The sequence below is a fragment of the Pseudorca crassidens genome, chromosome 2 (assembly GCF_039906515.1).
Source record: "Pseudorca crassidens isolate mPseCra1 chromosome 2, mPseCra1.hap1, whole genome shotgun sequence".
NCBI lineage: Eukaryota > Metazoa > Chordata > Mammalia > Artiodactyla > Delphinidae > Pseudorca > Pseudorca crassidens.
The window spans coordinates 134,570,846-134,582,757 of record NC_090297.1 but is presented as its reverse complement, the minus strand read 5'-3'; positions in this window follow the sequence as shown (position 1 = coordinate 134,582,757).

Sequence of the window (11,912 nt, the reverse complement as noted above, 5' to 3'; positions counted from 1 at the left end):
CATCAGAAGTGATTTGCTATTGTCATCTGGACATTTGCTGCTACTTCACATCCAAACTCACATTTATAGTTTTTCATGGCATATCACCTCATAAATCTATATTCCTCTTTCTTCTGAGGCCATTCTGTCTGAACTTACCTTAACCCTACAATACTAAATATATTTGTCTCACTGATTATACTAGAAAAATTTTTGCTTCAACCTAATGAAGGATACATAACCATTTCAAAAAACGAGTGTGTTGGGGCTTCCCTGGTGGCGCAGTGGTTGAGAGTCCGCCTGCCGATGCAGGGGACACGGGTTCGCGCCCCGGCCCACATGCCGCGGAGCAGCTAAGCCCGTGAGCCATGGCTGCTGAGCCTGCGCGTCCGGAGTCTGTGCTCCGCAACGGGAGAAGCCACAACAGTGAGAGGCCCGCGTACCACAAAAAACAAACAAACAAACAAAAACACGAGTGTGTTGGATTTGTATCACTAAAACTAATTGTAGGCATTAATATACAACCTTTTCTTTTGCAAATTCAAATTTTGCAAATTTTAATTCCAAGTTAAATTTTAACAAATAAATTAAAATTCCAAATTAAATGCCTGGCTCAGCAAATAAATGTCTATGTAAACTTTTGAGCTTTCCTCAAAAAAAGAAGCATTTATTTCAATAATCAGCTGTGGAAACAAGATAGGGATAAACACTCATAATCTTTCCATTTATTTTCCCTACTAACGATGATCTTGAGCTTTATATTCCATCTATTTTTTTCATATATTTTCTGAGTGCAAATCAGTGCTTTTTTACACTAAGGGCTCACAAAAAAATATACAGATTCTGGTTTGAGATCCAGCATAATAACCTGCATAGACGGGCTCTTAATATTTTCTGCTGATGTCAACAAAGGTGTTAATTTCAGCCTGAAAAACAAACATCCCTATGGATTCTTTCTATGGCACTGGTTCCTATTTTATATCAAATGCAAAGAAAGGGAAACCAGGGGACCTTTTCCTTCCCAGAAACTTGCTGCCAGTGGTCTGAGGCAAGAGTCCAAGTATTGCTTTGACCCACTAAAATCACATCAGAGGCCAGATGTGAAGGCTGTCTGGCTGTACCATCTGTCACCCCGTGATTACCAGGATTGTTTTGCCTACTTTGGAGGAAAAGGAGGCCCTGCTCCTCCAGCACTGCTCCATGTTCCTAGAAAGAGGAAATCCATTCCTTTTCAAAAGTATACGAGGGTTACAGAAGCTTAGCCTTGATTCTCTACTACTGTTTTTGTTTTTGTTTTTTTGCGGTACGCGGGCCTCTCACTGTTGTGGCCTCTCCCATTGCAGAGCACAGGCTCCGGACACACAGGCTCAGCAGCCATGGCTCACGGGCCCAGCCGCTCCGCGGCATGTGGTATCTTCCCGGACCGGGGCATGAACCCGTGTCGCCTGCATCGGCAGGCGGACTCTCAACCACTGCACCACGAGGGAAGCCCTCTACTACTGTTTTAAAATCACTTTATGGAAGCCAGCACATGGCATCTTGATGGCTTCCCTAATGGCGGTCAGGGCTTATAACTGGGAGGATAAATGCCCCTGTGTGATATGAAAGGTGATTGGGCTGTAAGGATGGTAGGGGCTCCTTGCAAATACCCAGCCTGTCTTTCTTCTTGATTACCATTCTCAAACACTGTCCTCATTTCAGCCAGGGCTGATGGGAGGCCAGGCCCCAAAGGTAGGAGGCTGATGCTCAAATCTCCTAATGGAGCTTGACAGCAGCAGGATTAAAAGCACAAGTGCAGCACCCAGAAAACAGCACAGGAAAGCGTATGCATCCTTTCTATGCCCGTGCTCCTGCTATGGGCTCTTTCTTTTAGAGAGCTGAACCATAAGATAAATCTTTTCATAGAAACAGAGGTTTAAAAAAATAGTGATGAAAGGGCTTTGGAAAGTGGGAAAAGAGGACAGAAGTAAACTTTGCTGGGAGATTTCCAGGGGCCAGGATCTAGGCTTGTCTATAGAACAAATTCCTTTTGGGAAGCAGAGAGATCTGTGTACAAAAGACAAAATGACAGTTGCAGTAATACTATTATGCTAGGTAGATTCATTTGTAAAACCAACTATTGACTTATTCTTCCAGGGCAAGTAAGAGCCTTCTCAGACTGGCCCAGCCTTGTGACTTTTCCTCTTCTGGCATCCTTGGCACTGTACCTCCTGGGTCTACATTTCCACTTTGGCATTGAATTGTTGCTTTGCCTTGTTATTCAACTATTTCACCTGAGTATCCCTTGCCTCCCCAGTGAAACGCTAAGATCCTCGAGGGTAAAGTAATGCATTAGAACTAATTCAAAAGTATTTACAGTGTCTACACTATATACTCAGCTGAAGGGAATTCAAAGAAATTTAAGGGGCTCACAGTTATAGTTGGAAAAATAAGACACACAGAACAACTATATGTCAATGCAAGGCAATGACTGAAGTCACAAATACATGGGGTTATATAATGAATATCCATCAAATTGCTTTCAAAAAGGAGACAATGCTAAAGAGACATCAAGGGAGCGATTTAAGAAGCTACAACTCCAAGAGGAGAAGCTTCAGGATGGTGCCTTTCAGCTGGCAGAAGGAGAAACAGAAGGGTCCATTCTGACCTTATCCCCTTGAAGATAAGAAGGAATGTTCTTCTCTTTCCAGAACAATAGCTATCCAGCTAGCTACAAATACATTCGTTTACTGAGAATCTGGGATTAACTGATGCTTTAACAGGATTGACATGCTGCACATATGCCCAGGTTTTGAAACGAATATGGAGCTACTGCTTGGGACATGCGCTGGTGCCTTAAGGAAAAGGACTAGAGTGACTTAGGATAGACACCATTAGCGCTCTTCCCCTTCTGCTAGGGTAGTTTACCTTGGTTGTAAGTTGTCCAAGTTGCTTTGTCTTTCTATCCGTATGGCCATTTACGTGATCATAGACAGTGACAACTGGGAAATACGTCTATGTGGCAGACATTTCTCAAAAAAAAAAGACCAAAAGCAAACAAATCACAAACCCGCCACCACCCAACAATTGTCATATGAAAATATGCAAATGCCAGAAAACCTGTCTAGAGACAATGAATGTGGGTGCTCTCACATCTGTACTATGATTGAGCTGAAGGTGGGACCCAGCAGCAGAGAGGAAAAGGAGAAAAATCACTTCCTGCCTGGAATCTGGTATTTGGCAGCCCCTTCAAAGCACTCTTTCAGGCTGAAATGACTTGTCATCTGACCTCACCCGGCCAGCACCAAATGCACTCTGACAAGCCACTTAAGCACAAAGCCTTTCCTTTTACAATTCCTGGAACAGTAACTTTTGTCTATAGTCGCCAGAGATACAATCATTCACAACTGAGTCACTGTACATTCCCAGGACTCAAGACAATCAGAGATTGAAAATAGTTTTAGAAGAAAATGTGCTTTGAAGAGACATAGAAAGGACTAGGGATAGGAAAGATAATATTAAAAGTAGCTATGTGCTCACTCTGTGCCAGGTGTTGGTTTCAGCCCTTTATATGTGCTGTTTCATTTCATTTGTGCAACAACATGCCAGCTACTGTCCCATTTCTCTGCCCACTCACAGCAAGCCTCTGGAGTGAGTTAATATTGTCCCCACTGTCTCACTTCTCATTCATTCTTCCACCCATCGTAATCAAGCTCCTATCCCTACCCTCCACTGTCAAGGTCACCAACCATCTTCATGCTGGGAAACCCGGTAGACACACTACATGTAGCTCCACACTCAACCTTTTGGCAACATTTGGCAAAGCCGACCACGCTCTCCTTGAGAGCCTCAAAGGCTGGTCTTTCTCAGGCTATTTTATGTTTCTCATAGGGTTTATCAGGACCCAAAGCTATTTTGTGTCTCTCCATACTAGAATGTAAGCTCATTGAGAACAGGGACTCTGTTTCGTTCCCTGCTCTATCCCCAGGACCTAAAACGATGCCTGGCACCATTGCCCCTGGGATAAGATACTGGAGGATTAAGGGAAATGGATGGGAGACTTTTTTCTGTAGACCCTTCTGAATCTTTTCAAAGACTCAAGTTAGGGCTTCCCTGGTGGCGCAGTGGTTAAGAATCCACCTGCCAAAGCAGGGGACACAGGTTCAATCCTTGGTCTGGGAAGATCCCATATGCCACGGAGCAACTAAGCCCATGCGCCACAACTATTGAGCCTGCGCTCTAGAGCCCGTGAGCCACAACTACTGAGCCCATGTGCCACAACTACTGAAGTCCGCACGCCTAGAACCTGTGCTCCACAACAAGAGAAGCCACCTCAGTGAGAAGCCTGAGCACCCCAACGAAGAGTAGCCCCTGCTCACCGCAACTAGAGAAAGCCCGTGCGCAGCATCAAAGACCCAACACAGTCAAAGATAAACAAATAAAATAAATAAATTTATATTAAAAAAACCAACAACAAAGACTCAAGTTAAAGAATCTTGAAAAGTCATTCATTTCTCTCCCCTACCTTTTTGGGGCCATACCAAAGTGCCCCGAATGTTGTTTTAGAGGAAGAGGAATGGAGACCTATGGGAAGTGATTTTTATAGGTCACCTTGATAGTTTTGGTTTTCTTGCCATCTCACTCAAACCCAGATGTATTAGCAGTTGTTTTATTAGACATTGTCAGTAGCCACTTATGAATCTGAGAAAACATTATACTTGGGAAGATGGGCATTTTTCATCACCCTTATAGTCCTAGGCAAGTGTGCAGTGGGATTCCTTGATGTTGATTGTCCTTGGAAACTGGGAGCCAGTTCAGGCTTTATTAAACCTGGCCCTGGTTTCTGGCCACAGATGCAAACTTCTCATCTATAATTAAGCAGCTGATAACTTTACAGGAAAGAAAGGTGATTTGTGAGCCCAAGATAGATTCAAGATGGTACATGCCCCTCTCTCTGCCAGAATGTCAGACATGGCCTCTGTAGGTCTGGACGAAATAGTGGAAGTCACCACTGAGGTAAGGGGATTGTAAATCATGGAAACAGATTGAAGCACTCCACGGGGTTCTTTTCATGAGTCACTCTTCTTTCTCTGGGACCCACTGTGTTTGGGACAACCCTACAGAGTTCGTGTTTTAATACTTGCCAAGACTGAGGTTGTGAGCAACAGATTTACATACATAATGCCATTCAGTGATGAAGGAGATTTCTAATCTTCACTAGAATTCATATTTACTTTTAGACTAACCAATATTAATCCTTATCTAAATTCTTTTTATTCCCAAAATACTCCAAGTATTATTACAAAAGCTACTATTCCAAATTTCAAAGTTACTATTAGAGAAAGCTATTCATTCCTAAGGCTTTAGGGGCTCAGACATAAGTAGATATAAAGAAGGGAAGAGACTTCCCTGGTGGCGTAGTGGTTGAGAATCTGCCTGCCAATGTGGCGGACAGGGGTTCGAGCCCTGGTCTGGGGAGATTCCACATGCCGCAGAGCAACTAGGCCCGTGACCCACAACTACTGAGCCTGTGCTCTAGAGCCTGCGAGCCACAACTACTGAGCCCGTGTGCCACAACTACTGAAGGCCATGTGCCTAGAGCCCATGCTCTGCAACAAGAGAAGCCATCGCAATGAGAAGCTCACTCACCGCAACGAAGAGTAGCCCCCGCTCTCCACAACTACAGACAGCCCGCATGCAGCAACGAAGACCCAATGCAGCCAAAAATAAATAATAAATAAATAAATTCATTTTAAAAAAAGGGAAAATAAATTACATTTATTGAGTACCTCTTACATACCTAACATAGCTGAGATATTGGCATGAATTTGGGAAAATAAGTGTAAGTGACCAATATGCTTTGTAAATACTCTTCATGAAACATGAGTTATGGACAGCAACTGCTCTTAGAGTAGAGAAACCTTGGTATAGAACCAGAATGACTTAGAATGAGAGGAATCTGGATTTCTTGATTCTAATTTCTCACGCTGTCCTCTAATAACTGGGCAGTCCTCAACACCTAAATCAGGAATATATAAAATCGTATGTTTGGTCTTATCCACACTTTAAGAGACAGGATGGGAACTGGGGCATGGAAACACTCTTAATTCCACTGCAGACCCACTAAATCAGAAACTTAAAAGTGGGCCTATTGTCTGTATGTTCTAAAAGCTCCACAAGTGAATCTGACCCATGTCTCTGATTAAGATCCCATACAGCACTGTGTCCTGAGCCTCCTTTGTAGTCTGTGAAGTCAACAGCCCCGCTTGATCAGATATAGGCTTTTGCTCCAATCAAAAGACTTTTTTTAATTAACTTTTTTTTAAACTGAGACATAATTCACATGCCATAAAATTCACCCTTTTAAAGTGCACAATTCAGTGGCTTATTCATAAAGCTAAGAAACCATTTCCATTATCTAATTTCAGAATATTTTCATCACTCCAAAAAGAAACTCCATACCCATTAACAGTTATTCCCTATTCTCCCCTCCCCCCTAGCCATTGGCAATCACTAATCTACTTTCTCTCTCTATGGATTTGCCTATTCTAGAAATTTCATATAACTAGAATCATACAATATTTGGCCTTTTGTGTCTGGCTTCTTTCACTCACCGTAGTGTTTTCAAGGTTGATCTATGTTGTAGCATGAATCATTACTCCATCCTTTTATGGCTGAGTAATATTCCATTGTATGGATATACCACATTTTGTTTATGCATTCATCCATTTGTTGTCATGAGTCATTGGGTTGTTTCCACTTCTTTCACTATCATGAATAATGCTTCTATGAACATTTATGTCCAAGTTTTTGTAAGGACATCACTTTTCATTACTCTTGGGCAAACAGCTAGGAGTAGAACTGTCAGGTCATATGGTAATTCTGTATTTAGCCAGACTGTTTTTCAAAGCAGCTGCTTGAAATGTATGAGGGTTCCAATTTCTCCACATCCCCATAACACTTATTATTTTCTGTCTTTTTTATTATAGCCATGGTAGTGATTGTGAAGTATTACTTTGTGGTTTCGCTTTGCATTTCCCTAATTGCTAATGATGTTTAGCACCTTTTAGTGTGTTTATTGGCCATTTGTTTATCTTCTTTGGAGAAATATCTATTAAGATCCTTTGCCCATTTTAATTGGGCTGGTTGCCTTTTTGTTACTGAGTTGTAAGATTTCTTTATGTATTCTAGACACAAGTCCCTTATATATTTGCAAAAACTCTCTCCCATTCTTTGGGCTATATTTTCATTTTCCTGATGTATCCTCTGAAGTACAAAATTATTTTGATGAAATCCAATTTGTCTGTTTTTTCTTTCATTGCCTGTGTTTTTGGTGTCATATCCAAGAAATCATTGCTAATCCAAGGTCACTGAGATTTATGCCTGTATTTTCTTAGGTCTTTGATCCATTTTGAGTTAATTTTGTATATAATGTGCTGTAGGGGTCCAAGTTCATTCTTTCCAGAGCATATGCACAGCCTCAAACAGCTTTCTGGAATCTCAGGAATACGTACATCAGAGCTTTTCAAAGTTCTAGGTATATCTCATGCCCTACTTTTCTTTTAAGACTTTTGGTTCAGCTACTGTCCCAACTATTATCTACTGCCTCAGGCATTCATGATGTAAAATAATTGTCTCTGATTGTTTTCAATAAATATCCCCAGGGAATAAGTTGTTTGCACTGGTTGAACTCTGCCTCAAGTCAAATAAAGATATACTTGTTAGTGGAGTCTTCCAGGGAACTGCTAGACAGGTCAAAAAATAAAAGTTCTCTGGTAATGGGACTGTGAAGAAGCTCCAGTCCTACTGCGCCCCTACAGTAGCTGCCACGCTGCTGATTTTCACTGTGATTGTTGGTTTCAAGACCACCATGATGCTGGGGAAAGAGGGAGTGGAAATAGGGCAAGTTAAAATGCCACAATGCGTGCTCTTCTCACCAAGTTTTTCTTGAACTTTCCTCGAATTGCTGCAAGTCTTTGGTTAATTTCCAGAGTTCTGAACAAGATGATTCTCACAATGTTGCCAACGTTTTCTTTGCTTTTATGAAAGAGAGAATTTTTGGAGATCTTTACTCCACCAATTTCCCAGTTGGCTTTAGGTCCTGGACTCCTCAGCTGTCTCCTTCTCATTCTTAAATGACCACTTGGGATCCTAGTCCCCTCTAAGAGATCAACTTATCTATCTTTCCACTACATGCCAAAGAAATACCAACTTTAGCAAAAGAAAATGATGCATTTTTTTAAGAAAAGGAGCTTTGATTAGTTATAAGTGATTCATTGGAATGGTAAAAATGAAAAATTTCTGTTTCCAAAAGTCTTGAAGGGAGATAACTGTAGTTCAAGGTTTCTGCCACATGACCAGGTCCTCTCAGGGTGCTCTTCTTAGGAACATGGGGAAAGTTTCATAGACTTTGAGTTCTTAAATGTATGTACAGCAAAAGATACAGCTGGAGACGCCAAATGTGAAACAATATTATTCCCTGAACAGATTCAAGACACACAGATAAAATTCCTGCTTGGAATGTTATTGTTCTCTCTTCGCTTTCATACAAATAGATGTGGAGACAAGACATGGGAAAGAGTTATACTTTCTCTCTTTTTTTTTTTTTTGCCGTTCGCTGGCCGCTCACTGTTGTGGCCTCTCCCGTTGCGGAGCACAGGCTCCGGACGCGCAGGCTCAGCGGCCATGGCTCACGGGCCCAGCCGCTCCGCGGCATGTGGGATCTTCCCGGAACGGGGCACGAACCCATGTCCCCTGCATCGGCAGGCAGACTCTCAACCACTGCGCCACCAGTGAAGCCCCAAGAATTATACTTTCTGATAAGATCTTTGGACAGTTTCCTTTTCAAGGGGAGGTAATCTGATCCTCCCTATCCCCTATGTCCTCCTTTAGGCCTTCACTACTTCTACATGAATTATGGACTATTGCAATAACCTCTTAACGAGTGACCCTGTTTTCAATCTTGCCTCCTTCAGTCTATGCTTCATATTTGCTATCAAAGTGATCTTTACAAAGTGCATTTGAAATCCTTCAATGACTCCTTATTGCCCTCAGAAATCTCCACTCCTTTGTATGGCCTGCAAGGCCCATTTTCATTTGGCTTCTGTCTATTTGGGGCAGCTTTATTTCTTCATTACCTTATCTGCTCAGTGATCCAGTCGTACTGATCTACTTGGAGTTCCTCAGATACACTCTTCCCTTGCTCCCCACATCTCTATACCTCTGCACATGTGGTCTCTTTGCTTGGTGCATACTCACTCTCCACCTTATTTATCTATACACTTGTCTCTCAATTTATACGCAATTAATTAAGTGAAGAAGAAATGAACTTCTTTAAAAATAACCATGAACTTATTTAAAACTTACTCAGTTTAAATTCATGTCAGAAGTTTTGGATCTTGTGATGGCCAAGCTCAGAAGAAAGTGTCCTAATCACAGTACTGCACTACTTCCAGCAGGATGTAAGCTTGTTTCCTAGCAGGTATACACTTTCTTAATTTCTACATGGTACTATATGGTTCTGGTGTTCTCAAATTAATCTCTGTAAATGTATATGTGTTTTAAAGCACAAGGAAAAACCCCCACAAATTAACATTTCCATAGGCCCCTAGATGAAGCAGTGAAAAAAGGTCCCTGTTAGTTCACATAGGTGACAGATCAATAGTTGAGATTGCTGCCTAGATGAAAGTGCTGAGGCTAGATCATTACTGAATATCCCTATTTTTCTTATGGTGGAAAAACAGAGGAGAACATAGCTAATAAGGGTTGGGTAATACCACTAAATTCAAAACCTTTATTTAATAAACACTTTGCATACCATATATGCTTTTATAATGAGCTATTAGTTTCTGGTCATACTTATCTATCAAAGGGTAATTCCCAAAATGTTACAAGCCTGATTTTTAAACAAAAAATAGTGAGCTCATTTCAAAGTTTTATTAACTCTAGTGATGAAACCAGCAGGATGGCAACGTTGTTTTTAAAGGCAATGTGAAAACTTGGGATTTCTATAATTAATGAAGAAAAGAAAAAAGAATGGTGAAATAAATTTGCTAAGTTAGTTTCAATTTGGGTAATGTCCTACAGGACAATAAACTACAAACCTCAGACTTATCTTCTTTAAATTGGCAAAAAAGAGAATCACTTTATAAATTTTACAGACTTGTAAAATGTTTGGGCCATGATCAGTTGGGCAAATAAAGTTAGGTAGGCTCTTTAGAAAATGCCCTTAGCTTGACATAAAAGGTCATAAGATCATCTTTTAGCTTCTTTAGAGGTTCTGGGTATTTTCCTTAAACTTATTTTTTAAACTCCCCATCTCTCCCGCAACTGGAATATGTCTCCCATACTTCCTTTCTTCCTTTTGTGCTTTTGAAATACCTTTCCAGTGGTTTTTAAATACCTTCTATGCACTAAAACCGGAGACAGGTAATATGAAATTCAAAACCTAGCATAGGCGAAAACTTCAGAGAAGTCTTCCCTGCAACGTATCCTGCTCTCCAGCCCTAGGCTGGGTCAGGCCTTCTCTGCTGCCGAGGATACCTAAACATGCTCCACAGAGCATTTATCAAGCCTACAGTGGCTGCTCATCGGCAAGTTCCCGCCATCCTGCCCATCCTCTCACCAAACTGTGGAATCAATCCTTAAAGACAGGAACGACATCTGTCTTTAGCATCTAGCACAATGCCTGACACATGGTAGGTCCCTGGCAAGTATTTGTTGATTGAATGAAGAAGCTGGGCTTTAGCCATCCAGGACCAGTGGGCTAGACATTTATTCACACTTGGCTTTAGTGTTTCCTCTTAGAGCATATTCCTCAGTTTAAAATGGGTCCTTTGAGTTGGGGGAAGTGGAGACTTAGTTATCTTGGAGGAAATCTTTAACGGCCATCTTTCATTTTGTATGTGACTGGATCACACATTTTTGGACAAAGTGATGAAGAAATTTAACATCTTTTCATAGTTAAAATAATACCACTTCATGTTGCCACAGGTGAGGAATTAGAAACAAGGGAAACTGGCGTCTGTCTGGAGAAGGGGAGGGTTGATTAGGAAATAAAAGTGGTCTCAGTTATGATGAGCGTCAATGGAATGGTTTCTTCTTGGCATAGTTGCAGAACTTAAGTTAATTCTTGTATTACTTTGAGGTATAGCAGCTAAGAAGGGCCTATTTGGTCCTGGACATTTAAAGCCTCATTTTCTTGATTCATTCACTGCTTCTCCAAAAGACAAGCGCTCCAAGAAAGGTCATCGAAATGCTTATAGTCATTAGCTATTCCTTTTGACTTGGTTTTATCACATTCCCCTCCTAGATGGCTAAGTTCCCTGGGAAGAAGATTGGGGTTCGGGATAAAGTTGTAAATGGATCCCATCAGATCCTAGTTTTTGCAGCAGCGGAAATTTTATTAACCTTTAACATGAAAGTAAGGGTGCTGAACATTCAGCCTGAATGTTCCTAATGGTTGTGGACAGTCTGCTGGGCCTGCCCTGAGCATTTTGTTCTTGGGACATGATCTACTAAAATGATTGAAAACAGTGCTCTTACTCTGGTGCTCAAGGTGTAATCTTTTTCAAGTAAGATTATTTAATTAATTTTAAAAATTATTTTTGCAATTTGAATCTTATTTATTCCAAGATTCCCACCTCATCAAGGTGATAGGAAGGATAAATGCCCAGTGCCAAAACAAGTTTAAGATACTTCCTCCTAAAAAAAAAAAAAAAAGATACTTCCTCCTAGGACAATACCAAGAAAAAGAAAAACATGATGTTAAGCCAAAGGTAAAGGACTGATGGGGAAATCTTCAAGTTGTTGAAGCAAATATGCAGAGAGCATAGACTCTCTCCCTTTATATGTGCAATTGTTAAAAAAAAAAAGAGGGAAGATTTAGTCAGGGGACTAGATTTCACTATAAGACACTAATAGTTACTAAAAGTGATGGGTAAAGTTTTAAACTG